The sequence below is a fragment of the Tupaia chinensis genome, unplaced genomic scaffold (genome assembly GCF_000334495.1).
Source record: "Tupaia chinensis unplaced genomic scaffold, TupChi_1.0 Scaffold000348_1, whole genome shotgun sequence".
Taxonomy (NCBI): Eukaryota; Metazoa; Chordata; class Mammalia; order Scandentia; family Tupaiidae; genus Tupaia; species Tupaia belangeri.
The window spans coordinates 192,394-198,968 of record NW_006159842.1 but is presented as its reverse complement, the minus strand read 5'-3'; positions in this window follow the sequence as shown (position 1 = coordinate 198,968).

Here is a 6,575-nt window from a genome sequence, read left to right as displayed (position 1 = left end):
CAATTTTGGACACCAGAGGTGGTGTGAAAGGAGGGTGGGAAGGGACAGAGGGTCAGAAAGAGGGGAGGAAATAATTCTAGGAACTAGAATTGGACATTTTTTATTTTGGAATGTGCATGATTGAGTCACTATGCAGTGTGTACTGGATGGGAGATCACATTTTGTGTGCTGTGATGATGCTTAGGGAAGGAATGTAAATTGAGTTACAAAAAAAAAGTTTCAGGAAAAAAAATATCTATTCAATGACTACAGTAGGATATGTAGCCCCAGCTAGGTGGTACTTTATAGGCTGCGTAAAGTTAGACTTGTGCTCATGGAAATGTGTGTGTCACCTGTGTTTGCTATGAGGGTATTTGGATTGACTAGGGTCTTTGGTGATTCAATAAAATGTGGGGGGGAAAACGGTATAGAAAGCAAACATAGATACCAGAGACAGTGTGGGAGGAGAGCAGGAGGTGGCAGAGGGTAAGAGATAGGGAACCAAGGATGGGGGGAAAAAGCAAAACATACAGAACACGAGAAATGGAAGATCATTTGCTGACAATAACATGTTTGTTGATGTGCTTGATTGAGACAAAATACAGTGTACTCTGGATGGAAAATCTCATTTTGTATGCTGTAATGATGTACAGTGAATAAATGCAAATAAATAAATTGAAAAAATAAAAAAGAATATGCATTATTTTCAGCTGCACATGGAACATTTACTAGTATTGATCACATGATAAACAAAGCAAACTTCTAAAAATAAAAAAAAAATAGAAATGGTATGCTATATCTTTTTAGACCATAATGGTATTTATTAAACTAGAATTTAACAACAAAAATAACCATCAACAATATACAAATACATAGAAACTAAATAACATGCTCTGATCAATTATGAAAACTCTGAAGAGATAAACAAATTTAAAATTTTCTGGAAACAAATGAAAATACAACATATCAAAACCTATGGGACACAGCAAAGGCAATATTGAAAGGGAAGTTTATAGCAATAAATGCCCACATGAAAAATTAAACAGATATTTGGAAAAAAAACCCAATTATGAATTTCAAAGAGCTGAAAAATCAAGAACAAGCTAAATCCAAAAGCAATAGAAGGAAATAGATAATAAAGATCAGAGCAATAATAAAAGAAATAGATACAAAAAGAGCAATACAGAAGATCAATTGAAAAGTTGTTTTCTTAGAGATTATAAACAAATTAGACAAATAATTAACTCCACTAACAAAAAATTAGAGAGGACTTGGATATATTAGAAATGAAAGAGGTGACGTTACATCAGATATCACAGAAAAACAAGAGCATTAAGAAATATTACAAGAATCGATACAACAAACTGGAAAACCTAGAGGAAATGGATAAATTTCTAGATGTATGTAACATCCCTAAACTGAACCAGGAAAAAATAGAAAGCCTGAACAACAACCAATAACAAGGAACTAGATTAAATGAGTAATAAATAGACTCTCAATAGCAACAACAAAAGCCTATATCCAGATGGTTTTGCTGTTGAATTCTACAAAATCTTTAAAGAAGACCTAACACCAATTCTCCTAAAAATATTCCAAAAAATACAAGTAGAGATAGCCCTCCTAAATTCATTTTATGAAGCCACCATCACCTTAACTCCAAAAGCAATAGGAACACACAAAAACAAAAAAAATAGCCAAATTTCCTCAATGAATATAAATGTAAAAGTCCTCAGCAAAATATTAGCAAACTGAATACAATAGCATGTTCAAAGGACCATACATTATGATCAAGTAGGACTCATCCCTGGAATGAAAAAATGGCTCAATATTCCCCAAACAATAAATGTGATAGATGACATCAACAAAAGGAAAAATAAAAATTATACAGTTATATCAATTGATGTATAAAAAGCATTTGATAAAGTACATTCCTTCATGATTAAGATGCTCAATAAAATAGGTTTAGGAGGTACATTTCATAACACAACAAAGACCACACACAGCTGACTTCATAATGAATGGGAAGAAATGGAAAGCTTTTCTTTCCTCTTAAAACTGGAATTAGACAAGAATGTTCACTGTCTCCACAACTATTCAACATAGTACAAGTCCTGGCCATCACAATCACACAAGAGAAAGAAATAAAAGGTCTTCACATTGGAAAGGGAGAAGTTAAATTGTTCTTATTTGTAGACGACATGATATATCCATAGAAAACTCCAAAGAATCCATAAACTTTTAAAAGTTATAAATTCAGTAAAGTTGCAGGATATAGTATCAACATACAAAAAATTTGTAACATTTTTGTTCAGTAATACTGAACAGATTGTGACAGAAATAAAATAATCTTATTTATAATAGTCACAAAAACAATAAGATACATAGGAACACATTTAGCCAAGAGGATAAAAGATAAGTTCAATTAAAACTATAAAAAATAAAGAAGAGATTGGAAAAGAAACAATAAAAATATGGAAAGACATCCCTTATTCATGGATTTGAGAAAAATTGAGATAGGGGAACCAGCAGTTAGCGTAATGGCTATGTTGCTGGACTCCCACATAGTCGACTGAGGTTTGCATCCCAGACCCGGTGGCTTAAAACTCACGCTGGGCGCGTGTGCGTGCGTGCCCAAGATCCCAAGAGGAGAATGGAGGAGAAGGGATTGTGGTGTGACCATCCCCCCTGGGGGGTGATTTCTCACTTTCTGTCTCTATGTCTCTCTCTGTCTGGCAAGTGCACGCGCCCTATAGCGAAAAAACCTCTCAAAAAAATTGAGATAGTTAAAATGTCGATACTACCCAAAGTAATCTACAAATTCAATGCAATGTCTATTAAAATGCCAGTGACAGACAAGCAGGTGTCATGACGGTTAAGGCACTGGATTCCCACATGGCTGCCTGCGATTTGAAGCCTGGACATGGTGGTTTGCTTTCTCATTTTCTCTCTCTCTCTAGCTCTCTGGTGAACATATGTGCCCTATATAAAATTTAAAAAAAATAAAAAAAATAATAAAATGGAGGGTACAAGAGAAATGAAGATTTTCTACTGATAATTCAGCGTCCAGCAAACAAGTTAGTGTGATTGAACTTCAAGAATTAGAAAGAAACATACCATCCATCAGATGACAAGAAATCACCGCAGGACTGCAAGAAATATGGGAAAGCAAGATAATACCTCTCCTCCAAGGGAAGAGAATAACTCCTCTTCATCCACAAGCAGTTCAATGAAAAAAAGGGAAATGTCTGATAAAGAGTTTAGAGCATTCATAAGGGCGAAGCTAACAGAGATGGAAGAGAAGAGAGATAATGAACTGCTAAAGAGAAAGAAGAAAGAAGTTGATGAGTTCCAGGAGGTGAGGAAATTCTTGCAAGATCTAAAAGAGGAATTACACCCTTTACAAAAGACTCAAACGGAACTGTTAGAGATGAAGTCTATAATACAGGAAGTCAAAAGCTCCCTTGAAAGTATTAAAAGCAGACTAGATCTTTCAGAAAATAGAATCTCAGATGTAGAGGAAAAAATGGCTGGCCTAGAAAAATCCACAACAAAGACTGAGAAAATGGTCCCAAAATTTGAGAATAATATATGAGAAGTACTAGATACCATCAAACGTCCAAACATCTGGATAATTGGCATTCCAGAAGGTGAAGAGACCCATAAGGGCATTGATAATCTATTCCATGAGATCCTGCAAGAAAACTTTCCAAACCTAGAGAGGCATTAGAAGATCCAGTCCCAAGAAATACAAAGGACCCCAAATAGAATCAACCCAAGTTCTTATCCAAGACACATTATAGCCAGGTTGACCAAAACTGCAGACAAAGACAAGATACTAAGATTGGCAAGAGAAAAACATCAAGTGACCTACAAAGGACATCCCATCAGGCTAACAGCAGATCTCTCATCAGAAACAATGCGAGTGAGGAGAGAATAGGAAAATATATTCCAAGTGTTAAGAGAGAAGCAATTTCAGCCAAAAATACTGTATCCGGCAAGATGATCTTTCATGTGGGAAGTAAAGACAAGAACATTCTCAGATAAACAAAACCTGAAAGAATTTACCAGCACCAGACCAGATGCATTTCTTTGATTTAAGTTAAAACTGGTTTTCTTAATAGTACCAAATGAACTTACCATTGAAACTAGTTAGATTATTTAAGAAATTGTGTGATCAATACAATGTCGGGAGGAAAGGATTGGAAGATAATTGTAGACACCAGAGATAGTGTGAGAAGAGGGTGGGAAAGGACAGAGGATCAGAAAGAGAGTAAAAAAAATTCTAGGAACTAGAAATGGAAATTTTTTGATAATAATATGCATGATTAAGTCACTATGCAGTATATTCTGGATGAGAAATCGCATTTTGTATGCTGTGATGATTGTAAATTAAGTTACAAAAAAAAAGTTTCAGAAAAAAATATCTATTCAATGACTGCAGTAAGATATATAGCCCCAGCTAGGTGCTACTTTATAGGATGCCTAAAGTTAGACTTGTGTTCATGGAAATGTATATATCATCTGTGTTTGCTATGAAAATATTTAGATTAATTAAGATCTTTAGTAATTCAATAAAATGTGTGTGTGGGGAAACAGTATAGAAAGTAAACATAGATACCAGAGACTGTATGGGAGCAGAGTGGGAGATGGCAGAGGATAAGAGATAGGGAATCAAGGATGGGGAAAAAAAGCAAAACATACAGGAAACAAGAAATGGAAAATTATTTGTTGACAATAACATGTTTGTTGATATGCTTGATTGAGACAATATGCAGTGTACTCTGGTTGGAAAATCTCATTTTGTATGCTGTAATGATGTACAGTGAATGAATGTAAATAAATTAAAAAAAATAAATGGGGAAGTCAGTAATCAAAAAAAATTAAATAAAATGCCAGTGACATTCTTCACACAAATAGAAAAAAAAATCACAAGATTTATTTGGAAAGACAAAAAAGATTCCTCATATTTTAGCAATGTTTATTTTTCTTATCCATAAACATGCAGTACCTTTCCATTTATTTGTGTCTTTAAAACTTTTTTTATTCATGTTTTCTAGTTTTCAGTATAGAGACCTTTCCCCTCTTTGATACAATTTATAACTAGAGATTGCTATTATAAATGGGACAGTTTTTTTGACTTTCAGATAGCTCACTGTTACAGTATAGGAACACTTATGGCTTTTATATATTGTTTTTTGTATCCTGATACTTTGCTGCCTTTGTTCCTTGGATTTCACAGTTTTCTGGTGGAGTCTTTAGCGTGATCATATCTCTGCAACAAGGGAAAACTAAACTTCTTCCTTTCTAGTTTGAATACTCTTTGTTTCTTTCTCTTTCCTGGCTGCTCTGGCTAGGACTTCCAGTACTATGTTAAACAGAAGTGGCAAGAATGGGCATCTTGGAATTGTTCCAGATCTAAGGGGAAAATCTTTTAATTTTGACCCATTTAGTATGATGTTTTTTTTTTTTTTTAAATATTTTTAATTTTATTTACTCATTTCATTTTGACCAGAGAGTCACACACACACACAGAGAAAGAGAGTGAGAAAGCAAGCCACCAAGTCCAGGACTTGAACCATGGTTGGCCATATGGGAATGTCCAGCGCCTTAACCACCACACCACCTGCTGGCCCCCAACCCATTTAGTATGATGTTAACTGTCAGTTTGTCACATATGGCCTTTATTGTTCTGAAGTATGTTTCTTCCTTATTTAACATTTTCCCCTTTATTTAAAAAAATGCTAGAAGTAGACCTTCAGGTGTTGGGGTGGGTAAGACATTGGATTTCCACATGACTGACTCTGGTTTGAGTTGCAGACTCAGCAGCTTGAAAATCATGATGGACAAATGTACATGCATGCCCCAAATTCCAAGAGGATAATTGAGGAGAAGGGATTGCAGCATGGTGGAGAAACACTCTCACTCTCATATGAATGGTCATATCTTGATCCCTTCTCTTACATTCCTCCTTTCAGGATTTTGGGCCTGCACACATGTGCACCCAGTGTGTTTTCCAAGCCAGTGGGTCCAGGATTCAAACAACTCAGTTTGCCAGGTGGGATCCAGCCATTTTATATACCGTGCTATTGGCTAGCTCTCTCTCTCTCTCTCTTTTTTTATACCTCAAATTAGGTTTTATCATGAAGGAAAGATAACTTTTGTCAGTTGCTTTTTCTGCATCTACAAAAGTGATTGATCACACAGTTTTTGTTCTTTAGTCTGTTGATGTGATATAGCACACTTAATGATTTGCTCTTTTTAAATTTTTTTTTATTAATTCACTATACACCATCACAACACACAAATGAATTTTCCATCCAAAATACACTGTGCATTGGTTCAATCTAGCACATCAACATACATGTTCTCAGCAAATAATTTTCCAATTCTTACATCTTGCATACCTTGCCCTTTGTCTTGCCATCCCTGATTCCCCATCCCCCACCCTCTGCTATGTCCCATCTTCCTCCTCCATTGTCCCTGGCATCCATGGTTGCCCTCCATGCCTTCCCCCCCCCATTCAATTGTTCTGCCAATGAACTTAATTAGTCTAAATATATCCAATAGCTAGCACAGCTGACACATACCTATACATG